This window comes from Python bivittatus, unplaced genomic scaffold, assembly GCF_059951505.1.
Source record: "Python bivittatus isolate LINGU-HERP-01145 unplaced genomic scaffold, Pbiv_v1 ctg000050_np1212, whole genome shotgun sequence".
Lineage (NCBI taxonomy): Eukaryota > Metazoa > Chordata > Lepidosauria > Squamata > Pythonidae > Python > Python bivittatus.
Window position 1 is genome coordinate 269,373 of NW_028277033.1, and position 14,745 is coordinate 284,117.

A 14,745-nucleotide genomic window follows, 5' to 3' on the forward strand; every position below is an offset into this window, starting at 1 on the left:
TTACAAACTTCTATAAATTATGGTTAAAGGGACTTGGGGAATGCTTGAACCTATGAGATGGTCGTCTCTGTCTAGGAAGTAGCTTTTCGATAGTAGAGAACTATTATTTTAAAACATACAAAGGAATTTTAGCCTGTCGTATCCTTTCTCTTATTTCCTCGAAGAGAAAGTCAAAGATCTCGTTGCTGTGATGGCTACATTGCGAGTAGCGGCGGAAACAACGGAGTTGGAGCACAAACTCTCTCCATCCCACCTATTGATCGAGGAAACTGCATACCTTTGCTACAGTACTCGTTTCGTTTTTATAACGGCGTGCATATCTTCCTCAAAGGCCCTCTCTCTGACCCCCGAATGCCCCCAAAGCTTGTCTTCTTTGAATGAACAAGCGCCTTTCCAACGGCCCGATCCTCCTTCCGCTTAAGGAGTTTTTCCCCCCATCAGCTGCCTCGGCCGGCACCCTCCGCTGCGCGATCTTTCGCCCGTGGCGGCTCTCCCTCCTCTCGACGGGGCAGCGCCTTGGGAAACAACTGTCGGGCAAAGGCGTGGTCTGGAGCCACACCTAGGAAAGAGGCGGGGGCTCCGCGGCCGGCACGCCGCGAGAGATGGGGCGGGCTAGGAGAGCGTTGCCTGAGGGCAGCTGGCTGGGGGCGACGGTGGCCCCATCCATAAAGCCGATGTTCCCCGCGCAGGGGAGTCACTCGGCCGCCGGGTCCCTCTCCGTGCTGCGGCGGAGCAGAGCTTGCACCGAGGACGTCGGGGTGAGGTGGAGCCTTGCAGTTTCCCCTAAATCCAGAGGCGCGGCGAGACGCGACGACGGCTCTTCAGTGCCGCGGGAGCCGCAGAGCTGTAAGTGCTGCTCCCTTTGCTCTCTCTTGCGGCTGGCCGTGCTTCGGAGAGTCGTTTTCCCCCTCGGCAGCGCCGCCCCAACTCAGAGGTAGTTTGTCTGGGATCGCCTCCGGCCGGGCGAAAAAATTTGGCCGACAGTCGGATTGTGCTAAGCTGCGCTGCAGTCAAGGCGGGCGACCGAGCGGCTGCGCTCCCTTTTTCTCGCTTGGGTTTTCGTTGGCCAGGCCGGAACAGGGCCGCTGGAGGCCGGGCGGGGGACGATCCGAGTGTCCCGTAGCCGGGCTGCTTTCGGGCGGCGCTCTGGGTAGCGTTTTGCTTCTACTTGGCTCGTGGATAAACCAGAGCCGAAAAACCGCTTCCACCGCTGTTCAGAATTAATTGAGAATTCTTTCTCTAAAGGACAGTCTTCGTTTTGATTAAAGGGGGAGGGAGGCAGACTGAGGAACGTGGGAAAGAGAGTGCGAGCACGTGAACGAAACCAAATTGGGCGACATTTCGATAGACTGAGGGCGTTCACATAGAGACCGGACTCCTGTGTACAAACCGAAGTAAAGCTGCAGGTGCCGACAGGAAGGATTTAGATTAAATATATATTTAATATATTTCTGTTCTGTAAACATGATCCTGCTCAGAACATTTTCAGTTAAGATCCTGAAAAATACTGACGTCTGAGGTTAATAAAAGTAACTATAAATTATGAGCCAAACTTGAGGCTATTTTAGAGAAAATAATTCTTACATTATTACAAAATTAATTAACGAAACAAGACCACATCAAACATATATCGTCTTATTTTACAGTTATTTTATTAACATTTTGAAAATATCCTATCATAATCAAAATATATTTCGAATTTTCTTAACCTAATATCCGATAGACAAGGATCCTGCCTGTCAAATGAAAACTGAGTCGGCTACATCAATATTGTATCACATCACTTAACATATTTGTTATTTAAAACAAACAATTATATCAAAATATTGGGGGTTCTTAAAATAACTGTGATACAAAGATAGTATACAAGAAATTTAATTAGGACAAGATTCAAATAACTTCATTGTATTTAAATTAGCTCTCCGTTTTGTTCGATTCGTTGTTTTTTTCCTTCCCCCAGCTATAATCCTCTCCCTTTAACGACAATATGGTGACAGCGTTAGCATTTGATGGGCTTGGGGCAGCAGCCCATTCATTTATTAGTTTCCTACTCAGGCTGGAACCCGCGGGCGTTGCTGAACTCGGGCCAGAAACAGCGGCTGGGCGAATCGCTCAGCCTCTCGGCTGGGAGCGGAATCCGGGGTTGGCGCCCAGGCCGAGTCGGCTCACCCTTCGCTGAGGCGGCGGCAGTGGAAATCAACGGGTCTGGAAGGATTTCCCGAGGTCACGAACTTGTTTTCCTTTTACATGTCAAATATACTTAACCAAGTATTCGACGCTCGTCTTCCGTCCTCTTCTCAGTGCGGTCCGGGAGCCCGAAAGACGGAAGGAGCTTTCCTCGTGGCGGCCCCGCAATCAGCGGCCGAGCGGCTGCGCTTGGGGGGGGGGGGGGGGCGGCGCCCGGCGTAGGGCGGGCTCCGCCGAGGTTCTGAACCTCCCGAAAGATCCGGGCCTGAAGAGGAGCGGCGTTTGCACGCTGGCACCCGTCGAAGAGAGAAAGAGGGAGGAGAGAGGACACGCCTTTCCTCCAGCCTTTGTTTGGAGAGTCGGTGCGTGTGGCTGCAAGCTTTCGGATCGGTCCGATCCCGGTGAGTGGAAAGCAGCGGTCCCTACTTTCGTAGATTTTCCCAGGAAGGAGCATCTGCCCCGATCCGTAGTGCGCTTCTGCCGGAAAGTTGCTTCGAGTCCATCATCGTAGCGCGCCTCGTGTCGTCTCTTCCTCGGGGGGCGCCCTGACCAATCGATCCTCGATTAAGGTGCCAAATCCTGCGTCCAGAGTACTCTCCAGCGGCCGCGTAGGGCAGGACCTGCAGCCCGCTGTGGGTGCTTTGCGAGATCCTGGGAAGGAGACCAGCGCGCCGGCTGGAAGAGACCGAGTCGTTTGATTGTTCCGGACCCGCCGCCCCACCCCGACGAAGGAAGCAGGCCCTCGCGCTTCGGCCAAGTTACTTCCTCCTCCCTCGGCGGATGACTGGCCAGTTCGGTGGAATTCAGACCTGGCACCAGTCTTATGAAGGGGTCATCCTGAAAAGGAGAAGGGGCAGTATTGGACATTAGGGGAGGGGCCCAGAACGACGGCCTCCTCCTTTGAAATCCCGAAAAGTTGAAGACATGAAACAATGGGTTTAAATTACAAAGAAGGAGATTTCAGTTGGTAAGAGCTGTTCAACAGTAGCACAATGCCTCAGGAGATGGTGGACTCTCCTTTGCTGGAGGTACTTAAACAGGCTGGATGACTACCTCTCAGGGATGTTGTAGTAATGGATTCAAGATTAGATAATAAAATAACTTTCCAACCCTTACAGTCTGATTCTACATAAAACAGAGTGTAAGCCAAAGAATGGCTCTTGATTTAAAAAGCAGAGCAGAAACTGGATTGGCTGGGTAGTAAAATGGACTGATTTTGAGACGAGAAAGAAGAATGAATTGTTAAAGGACCTTAACTGTTAATGATTGAATTAAATCATTGAATTAAATCATACCATACTAGTATGTGCACAAAATGATTCTGCCACAAAATTTGCTGACCTATTGCCACCATCTATTCTACCTCTGCTGGGGAGTTTTTTCGAGTCATTGCTGAATGGTGGTGTTCTGATTTGCAGTGTGGCATTTTTATAGGCCAGGTGATTTGTTTTCTGTCTTTGATGTAGCCCCTTTCAGCATATTACCAGGCAGAGGAAAAATATCCACCAGTCACAGCAGCAGGAATGGGATGGGTCTGATTTCAGGACTTTGGCCCTTTCCTCCTTTGTATTTGTGGCACAAATACTGTATGCCCCAGCAGCATCCTTTTTTCCTACTGGCTACTCATGACATTGCATTCATCTGTGGCCCATCCTATGGTTTAGCCATACCCATCCTGAAGAACTGGTTTGCCCCTTATCCCAAGTAAGATTTTGTCATGAATATAATCTGGCATGCTTCACTGACTATTCTGTTGGTGGCATCGTCAGGTGACTTCTAGGTGGCGGAATCAGCCCAGCAAAGCCTACTGGCCACTTTATGGTCAAGCAGGGAGGCATGTCTTCTACAATCCCTGGCCGCTGTCTTCCAGAGTGATTCCATTTCTGGAGCAGGATTCTCTTTGGCTCCCTATGTCTACTGAGTCTGAGTTAATCCCTGACTCAGACACATGGCTCAAACTGAACAGCAGCTGACCAGTGATGGCAGCAAAGGGGCTACACAGTAAAACAGCTTTCTGCTGCTTCCTCAACTCTTCCTGATCTGTCATCTGGCATATATTACCAAGACCTGGTTGGGCATGGGTGCATGTCCACTTTCAGGAATGTGCCCACCTCAGTTTCAAGTGTGGTACCTCCCCAAGGCAGGAGCAATTGAATGGTTATTGTCATCCAAGAGACTTTGATGACTTTCAGAGCCATTGCCTCACAGATAATTGGATGTGAGACTCTGTTGGTAACATTAGGTTCAGCCTCCCTGCTGCATAGCAGCTTCCCCACCCAACTGCTCAATCCTGTGGCCAGGTTAGCAGTGGAATTTCCCAGACTTAAGGTACTGGGGAACTTTAATCTGCCTTCCCTGGTTCAGAGTCAGAGGTGGCTTAAGAGCTTATGACAATCATGGACCTTACCCAGATTATTGAGGGCCCAACACACAGCAGAAGTCACACGTTAGATCTGCTTTTTGACTCAGGACAGTGGCAATTCCCATGATCTGAAGTTGGAAGGTGTTACTATCAGTGTCATGTCATGGTCAAATCACTCTGCTAGCCTTGGAATTCTCTACAGCTGCTCCTGGCTGCAGGGAAGAAGAACCTATTTGACTGATTTGCTGCTGGTGCCAAATGAACTCTCTCAGGTTTCGAAGATAACATGGTGCTGTTCTTGAGGCTCCAATACATGGTTCAGTTAAGGTCTTAGTCACTGTTTGGAATTACGGATGTACTGTACAAGGAGATGTAGTAAGAATGCCCCTGGAGGAAAACAAAGATTGAGACGAACCAAGCATGGTCAAAAGCCTTTAAAAATCACTTTGTAGTAATAAGATAGCAAGATGTAATTATTTTTCGGCCCTTATTGTATCTGCAGATTACCAACTAGTGACCCTGTTCAAAGTGACTTGGGCCCTCTTGGGCAAAGAGGGGCCAGAGGAACACCTGAAGGGCCACTGTGAAGACTGTTGAGGTTTCTGTTGGTAACATTGCTGGGATTTACTCTGAGTTGAACTCCAGCTGTGAATGTCCTATGATGTAGACTAGGGCACAGTCTGGTTTGGTTATCTAAGAAAAGTTTGAGTCTGTTGATTCTGAGTGTATAAGATCTGTGTCCTTGCTGTTTGGTCAAAACCTCCCAGAAGATGATGTGTGGTTAGATCCAGGTAATGGTGAATGCATCCTTGAGAGAGGGGATGGTTGTACCAGCTCTTAAAGAGACAGTGGTCTGTCCCCTCCTCCAGAAACGATCACTGGATCCAATGGTGTTGAACAATTCTTGTTGAGAAGGTGGTCGGGTTACAGCTTCAGAGGGCCATGAAGGAAGCAGATTATCTGGCCCTTTTTAGCTGGGTTTCAGACCTGGACATAGTACTAAGATGACATTGACTATAGATGGTGGTGGTGGTGGGTGGTGATCTCTGGTGCATCTATCCTGGCCTCCTTGATCTCTTAGTGGCCTTTGATGCCATTGATTTTTATGGACCACCTTTCATTTTACAGTGGTTCTCCTTCCACCAGGGCTGATAGGGGAGGAGAGTTCCACCTCTCAGCCCCTGCTTTGCAGGGTTCCTCAGTACTCTAGTCTCCTTCTATTCATTTTTAACATCTACATGAGGCCACTGGATGAGGTCATCCATCAGCATGGGGTTAAGTATCATTAATTTTGACTTGATAATTTTGATAATCAGCTATATATCTCTGTCCTGGTTGACAAAGTGATGCCATCAAGGTTCTTTTCCCGTGTCTGGAAGCTGTGGGGGTCCAGATGGAAAAGAAGGCTTTGGCTTAACCCGAGCTAAATCGAGCATCTGTGGATCTTCTGTTTTTAGTTCTGAATGGGGTAGGACTGAACAGATGCACAATTTGGAGATCCTCTTAGATTCTCAGCTCCCATTCAAAAAACAGATGGTAGCTATGATCAGGAGAGCCTTTGTACAAATCCATCTTGTGCACCAATCACATCCATTCCTGGATCAGGGGATCCTGTTTATGGTCACTCAAATTTGGTCACCTCTCATTTGGACTGTTGTATGGCACTCTGTATGGGACTACCCTTGAAGACCACTTGGAAGTTAAAACTCTGCAAGTATTTGGCAGCACACCATGGTACACCTAAACACTGGCTCCTGGTAGACTTCCAGGTACAATTCAACATGCTGGTTACCACCTTCATGGCAAAAGGGCAGGTTACTTGTGGGACCACTATCTCTGATTATTTCTGCCCATCCCACAAGATTCACCAGGGTGGGAATGTTCTAGGTCTTCTCTATGAAACAATGTCATTGGTGGAACCCAGGAAATTTAACTTGTTTATTACAGTACCTGCCCTATGTTACAGCATTCCCGCTGAGACTCAAATTATCCCAACCCTGTTGGACTTTCATAAGGCCTTGAATGTCTGCTCTTCCCCTAGCCATTGGGCCAGAGTGATAGATGATCCCATTTTTCACATTTAGGGAAATTATTATGGTTGGCCTTGGATTTATTTTTGTTCTTATTGTTATTTTTATTTTTGTTGGCTATTTTTTGTTATTTGTTTTAACTCAATAGTCACCCAGAATTAACATTTTGAGTTGGGTGGATATAAATTTTGGGTGGGTGGGTGGGTGGATGGAGCTTATCAGCTGATAATTGGGCTTTCTTTTAATGCATTCATGCAAAACTTTTGCACAAAACCGGGTGACTTTGGACAGATAGCTAAAATTGCTGGTCTAGCTACCTAATAAAATTTGCTCTTTCCTCAGCCTATGTTAAAGATAGTGATTTGTGAGTGTTCTCCAACCAGCTGTGGTTATTTGGTGAATGGGGAGGCAAACTAACTGGGAGAATCCACCCATCTTGTCCTTAATATGCCCTGTACAAAACAACTAAGAACAGTATTATTTGCCAGAATCTTGCCTATGGCAGGATAAAGATTTCCAGTGGGGGCAGGACATAGATTCCTGCTGGTAGAAAGTATTTTAATTTAGCCTTAGGAAGAGCCCGCTGTCTAGCTAGTTTGTCTGCCCCTTCTCCCACACCTTGTTTGAGTATTTCCGAGTTAAAATAATATGAAATAAAGAAACATTTAGGAAGGCATCAGAACAGAAATAATTCAAGAGAGGAGGGAGTCAGGTCTTACTATGATTATACAACTAGCTGCACCTTTTAGAACAGGAAAGTGAAAATGACTAACTAGTAGGCATTCACCTCTTAATTCGCATGAAAGGTGTTGGGAGTAACTGAATGGACAAATACAGGAAAATGGTGAATGAGCAACAAAAGCCCAGGTCTACATTCCTCATTCTATGGACACTGCAATGAGGAAGGCAGGACTGCTGCTTCTAAAGGTAAAGATACTTTTCATAATATTGTTAAAGCAAAATAGTACAGAAACATTCCATCTTCTTCTCCAAATGAAATAGTAGAGGTCTGTTCTCTTCTCCCTTTTAGGAAGCTTGGGAAAAAGCTAGTGTCAAAAAAACAGGTTGGGGATAACAGATATTGAAGGATCTTGGGAAACAAAATAGTGTGAGAGAGAAGTATTTCGTTTCTGTAGAAGTTAAAGTAGTTTTTGTAGAAGTTAAAATCACCCACTCCCAAATCTGTGGGAGGGTATCATTGTGGAACATTCATTCTTTGAGTATTTGTGTACCTGTTCTACATGGCTTAACAGATTATTCTTGTAAAGAGAAAAAATAAAAATAATAAACAATTGACAGTGCGTATTGTCTTCCTTAAAGCAGCCTTACTAAGATACTGCATAGGGATCCAATCATGTCCTGAGCTTTAGCAAAATCCAGAATGTTCAGAAGTTAAATTGCTGTGATTTTCCAGGTCTTTCAGAAACTGTAGACCATATGTGTGTTTAGACAGAATTTTAGTCTTGCTCTCCACCCTAAGCTCTATTATTTCATTTGCCATTCCCATTATTTAACAGAATGTAGCTGAATCTAAAATGCTGTGCTCTAATGGTTTTTTATGTTGGAAGTTAATTTTATAATAAAGTTATTGTCATTTTTTTATCCTACCTTTTATATATAACTCAAGGCAGAGAAAATACCTAATACTCTTGCCTCTTGTTTTTCCCCACAACAACAACAACCCTGTGAGGTGTGATGGGCTTTGAGAGGGGGACTGGCCCAAAGTCACCCAGCTGGCTTTCATGCCTAAGGCAGGACTAGAACTCACCGTCTCCTGATTTCCAGCCTGGTGTCTTAACCACTACACCAAACTGGCTCTCATTTTATTACTTCAGTATTTGAAGTAGTATTTCAACAGTACACTCCCCAGAAATATTCTTTCTTATATTCTTTAAACTTCTTCTAATTTTACATAACAGTTCTTTAAGAGATTGAATTTGCAATGAGACCCCATGCTGTGGATTGGGATTTTAAATTCTGTGTGCATGGTGGGAGCCACTGGGGTTTCATTTTTCCAGCCAGATTTTTCATATCATTTAAAAAACATTTTTGTGATAGTATATGGAAAGTTTAGGCTTTGCCACGATTGTTCTAGAAAACTACGCTGTTTTGGGAAGATTTTTCTTCTCCAAAGAAAATAAAATAATTACAATTTTCTGTAAACCCCTCTACGCACCTGCAGATGGAGCTTGGTACACTTTTGGCTTTGCATAACAAATACTATACTACCCTATTGATCTTACATGAAGCTTAATTCTTCAACAGTGAAGACTTGAGATTTGTAAAAATATATCTGGGCAGTTTTTTTATTTTTTGTTTTGTTTTGTTTTTGCTCCAATCCATGATTAGCTATTACAGTCATTTAAGGGAGCAGAAAAGGGATGTGACAGCCAAGTTACATGACGGTGCTTAAAAATCTGAAAGCCCAAAGGATCTTTTGCAGGGACCTGATAATTTGGAAGCTGAATCAGTTTTAATCCCCAAAATATCCATCTATATGGAAACATCCCTTGGTTTTGTTTTTGTTTTTAATTATCCCTGAGGTGAAGTGAAATCTGTCCCTTGGAGTCGTGGTAGAATTCTTTATGATACTGTGTCTGTAATAGGGAAGTAAAAGAATTCTGCCAAGAATTACTCTGGGTGGACTTGGGAATTCATCCCAGAGGAATCTACGTGAGACAGACACTAGCCAGTCTGTCTGAATAACATTTATCCTTACTTCCAAAAACTTTTGTCGAGGGGCAGGTTTGTTTCAGAAAGTGCCAAAGGAAAAAAAAATCTCTGCAAAGAGCCTGGAGCTCTTTTAAGTGCACTGGCTTTTAAAAGTTTAAATAAAGTTGGAAGTAATTCCTTTGAATGTCTTATTTATTTATTTGTTTGCTTGTTTTGATGTCAATGTAATCTTTTTTTTGCCTCCATCTAGTCTTGTTTTTTTGTTTTTTTAATCCTCAGGAAAATAATGCCAAACTAGAAAACTTCATTTCCATAGTGTGTGTATGCACACATGCATGCATGTGCATGTATATGAATGAGGTGGTTAAAGTGCTGGACTAGTTCCTCCCTTTAGTCTTCCCTGTGGGGCATGGAAGCTGGGTGAGTGACTTTGGGCTGGTTCCCTCTCTCTCAGCCCTAGCCTGGGAAATTGAAAAACTCTACCAATCTAGACTGGGTTTGACCAGTGGGGTAGGCGACAGTCCATAAAGTTCAAAGAAGAGATTTTCATTCTGCAATGCACTGAATTGGGCTGGATGTGAATGTATATGTACAGATGTATATCATTTGGTTTGCATTAAATTAAGTACTGTACTTGGTATTTTGAAAGGGCTTAGATTTATAATATATAAGCCATGCAGAGTTTACAAAATGGAAAAAAAATGGACTAAATTTGCATGGACATGACTTTTTTTTAAGTGCTGAAAAACAAAATATTTATAACTGTTTCATAGAAAATACATCTGAGTTAGAAATGGCATTTGGAGACAGACATGTGGGTGCCAAATCATAGTGTATTAAAATCTTGGATTTCTGTTGACATATTTCACTTTTGCACTAGAAACATAGAAATATTGTTTCTTGCTTGAAATCAAAAAAGTTACAAATTGGAGGATATATTAGATATCAGTGTACTTGGCAGGTAAGTTTAAACTGATTGTTTAAAAGCTCCATGTGAACAACAGAAATGCAATAATTGTGAATTATCCCTTTCTTATAACGAATGTCCTTTCCCTTAATTGGAAGCCACATCTGGTCATTTCAGAGGATGAGAAGAAAACAACTGGGGAATACCCTGTTAAGAGTACATTTGGCCCAGATAATTGGCAACTTGAATTGGAAGTCAGTTCAGATAAATCAAATGGAACAGCAGCTGACAAAGAGGGAACATGGGTGATGCAGGCAGATCACAGCTTGTCCTACTGACAGCCTTAACTACTCCTGAGTAAACAAAGAATTGCTGTTTATCTTGTAGAGATTAATGGTCTCCCTTGCTTCCTGTTTTATTTCCATTATGATCAGTAGTATAGAAAAACTGTTCTGATGTTTTATACTGCTCCAATTCTTCTATTAAAAAAATGAATGAACTTTGTTTGAACTCACATCAGTTGTCCATTTTTTGTGTTTCTGGGCCTGTGTTTCCAATTAAAACTCATTTCAATTTGCTGTTCATCTGCCCATACTGTGTTACTGAATAAACAAGTGCATGTAGATGTCCCCAGAATTGTGAACAATCTTTACCAAATGTCCACATGTTAAACTATACTGGGTCAAGACAAAACTAAAAGATCATGTGCAGAGTGGAGGTCAGCACAATATTCTACATCGTCTCTTTTCTCCGCCAATTTCTCTGGTCAAGAAAGTGCAAGGCAAGGCAGTGCTTTGGTTCCCAAGAATAAATATAAAACATAACATAGTTTAATTGGATATGGTAACAGTACAAAGAAGAAGTAGGTAAACTTTTAAATTATGAAAGTAAACCATAATGATGAAGTATCTTCAGATGTTTCAAGTTAGGAATTCTATTAAGGAACAACCATCAGGTACTATATGATTTGGGTTGATTTTATAAATGAAGGGAAAACAAGAAAAGGAAATACTTCAGCACTGCTAAGCTCTCTAAGATTTCTTCTAAAACTTGGAGGAGTGGGGGAAGGGAGTATGCTGTTTTTGTGGAACATTTTCAACTTCTGTTAAGTGCATTGGATACAAATAGCCTTGAATTTAACTCGAGCAGATTCAGATAAGTAACCTTTGAGTGTCTTCCACAATTAAAAAACTGTTGGCCAATAAAGCAGAGCTTCAAAAAGCTGAATTCAATACTTGTCCATAATAATGTTCAAAAGAAGGGGAATGAAAAGAAGCAATTACAAACAATCATGCTGTAAGATCTCTGAGGTATGCTTTGTACACTACAATCATCTTATACAAATATATACAGTCAGAACCAGAAATATTGGAACAAGGATAACTGTTTTGGCATTTGGCCACTGTATACCACCAGACTGAAGTTGAAAGGAAACATACCCAGATGGGAGCGTTGCTGGCCAGAAATGGTCGACGCTTCAGCGGTTCAAGTCCAGCCTTCGCATTAACAGGGTGAGCTCCTGTTTCCTCCGCAGTTCCTGTCAACCCAACAGTTCGAAAACTCACGTGAGTAGATAAATGGGTACTCTCACTCCGGTGGGAGGAAAAATGCTGGCGGTGCCTTGCAAAAAGGAGTTGGGAGCAGTTGCTGGTAAGCGTGAAAAACCGTGTGCGCCCAAAAAGGGCGCAAAGCAACGGAAACCCCGCCTCCTGCGCTCTCCAGCTGGGCTCTGCTCTAGGAAGGAGGCACTGGCAAACCACTTCCGAAACACCTTGCCTTGAAAACTGCAAAGGACTTGTCCAAAGCAGTCACTGCAGAGTCGGTAACGACTGAGCGCAGATTAAAAAAAAAAAAAAAAAACCATTCAGGAAGTACAGCCAGTGACATACACACACACACCCATCGTTGGTGGCTCATAAGTAATGGAATAAATGGCTGACAAGCAGCTGCATGGCCAGGTGTGTCCTGTGTCCTGGGTACCCCATGGCCAATCAAGGAGATAAAAGGCCTGGAGGTAGTTCTGAGTGTTACATTTGCATTTGGTAGCTGTTCACTGGAACTCTCAACATGAAGTCCAAAGAGGTGTCCATGTGAGTGAAGGAGGCCATCATTAGGCTGAGAAAACAAAATAAACCCATCAGAGAGATAGCAAGAACATTGGGAGTGGCCAATACAACAGTTACAACATCCTGAAAAAGAAGGAATTAACTGGCAAGCTCAGCAACAGCAAAAGGCCTGGAAGACCATGGAAGACAACTAAAGTGGATGACCACAGAATTCTGCTCATGGTGAAGAGGAACCCTTTCACAACATCTAGCCAGGTCAAGAACGCTCTTGAGGAGGTAGGCATGTCATTGTCAACATCTACAGTTGAGACGGCTTTATGAATGTAAATACAGAGGCTTCGCAACAAGGTGCAAACCACCGGTAATGCTCAAGAACAGAAAGGCCAGATTAGACTTTGCCGGCAAACACCTTAAAAAGCCTGCCCAGTTCTGGAATAAGATTCTTTGGGCTGATGAAACCAAGAATAACTTGCACCAGAGTGATGGGAAGAGAAAAGTATGGAGAAGGAAAGGAACAGCTCATAATCCAAAGCATACCACATCATATATCAAACATGGTGGAGGCAGTGTTATGGCATGGGCATGTATGGCTGCCAATGGAACCAGGTCACTGGTGTTTATTGATGACCTGACTGCTGATAAAATCAGCAGGATGAATTCTGAAGTATATAGGGCTATGCTTTCTGCTCAGATTCAGCCAAATGCTGCCAAACTGGATGCCACTTCATATTGCAGATGGATGCCACTTCATATTGCAGATGGATAATGACACAAAACATACAGCAAAAGCTACCGAAGAGTTTCTCAAGGCAAAGAAGTGAGATGTTCTTCAATGGCCAAGTCAGTCACCTGATCTCAACCCAATAGACCATGTTTTTCACTTACTGAAGACAAGACTGAAGGCAAAAAGACCCACAAACAAGCAGCAGCTGAAGGCAACTGCAGTAAAGGCCTGGCAAAGCATCTCCAGGGAGGAAACTCAGCATTTGGTCATGTCCATGGGTTCCAGACTTCAGGCAGTCATTGACTGCAAAGGATTTTCATCCAGGTATTAAAGGCAATCCTTATTGTAATGATGTTGGTTTGTTCCATTACTTATGAGCCACCAACGATGGGTGCATGTGTATACCACTGGCTGTACTTCCTGAATGGTTAATGCCCCACTTTTGTCAAACCCCTTGAATTACAGCTGAAAGTCCGAACTTAGCTCCCATCTGGGTGTGTTTCCTTTCAACGTCAATGTGGTGGTGTACAGAGGCCAAATGCCAAAACAGTTATCCTTGTTCCAATATTTCTGGTCCTGACTGTATAAGCAGTGAGAAGCTACATCACAAATCTAATGTATTAAATCCAGAAAAGTAGTTAGATAACAGAGCATTACGTAATACTCTGATTTTTCACTTTTTAAAATATACAAATTATTTCTGAGAATAAAATTAAGGAGGTTTGAAGCAATTCTTATTACACAGTGAAAGGCAAAATTAATAGCAAAACTGACATAAGTGAAGGGCTTAACTGCTAACTCTAAATAACAAGAAACACATATGTTGCACCTTCCGTTTACAGTGGTGCTTAAAAGTTTGTGAATCTGTCTGAACTTTCAATATTTCTGCATAAATATGACCTAAAATGTGATCTGTTCTCCACCCAAGTCCTGAAACTAGATAAAGAGAACCCAATTAAAGAAATGACATGACATCAAAAACATTATACTTGTTCATTTATTGATAGAGGAAAATGATGGAAAGCTACACATTTGTGTGTGGCAGCAGTAAACGTTTGCTGAGTAAGCCTTTGGTGAAGTAAGTTTTACTGTAGCAAAACTTAACTACCTTTTGCAAAGAGGTTTCGAGGGCTATACCAAGTAGTTATTTAGCAGGTGAAAGGGAGAACTTTGCATCTAAAGATTGCACTGTCAGTGTCTGGAAAAGAGGAAATTGTGCTCTTTGCAGATGCAGTCATATGCAAATAACTGTCATAATGAGGGACATGATCAATTTATAAACATTGGGAAGAAATTTAATCTGCTTCCTTGAGAAGGGGCTTAATAAATTCAAAGACAGCAAAGTATACACATCTCAATATTTAGTCCAAGAAATTAATGTACTGTGCATTTCTGCATAATTCTAGGAATCACACAAAAGCCCTCACAATAACAAGAACCATAGATGGACTCCCCTTCATATGCAAAATATTGCATGAAAAGGTATCAAGGAAAACATGATTCCTATATAGACCTAGGGCTCTTATGCATATGGTTGCACATACATGTACATATGAGTGTGTGTGAACTTGCCTATGCATGTACGTATTCAAGTCTGAAACTACGGTTTGCCCTCTGGGGAAAATGCATTGATCAAATAAAAAATATGTATGTATGTGTACAGTCATGTGAAAAAGAAAGTACACCCTCTTTGAGTTCTATGGTTTTACGTATCAGGACATAATAAAAATCATCTGGTGTTTAGCAGTTCTCAAAAGTAGATAAATACAACTTCAGATGAACAACAACACATGACA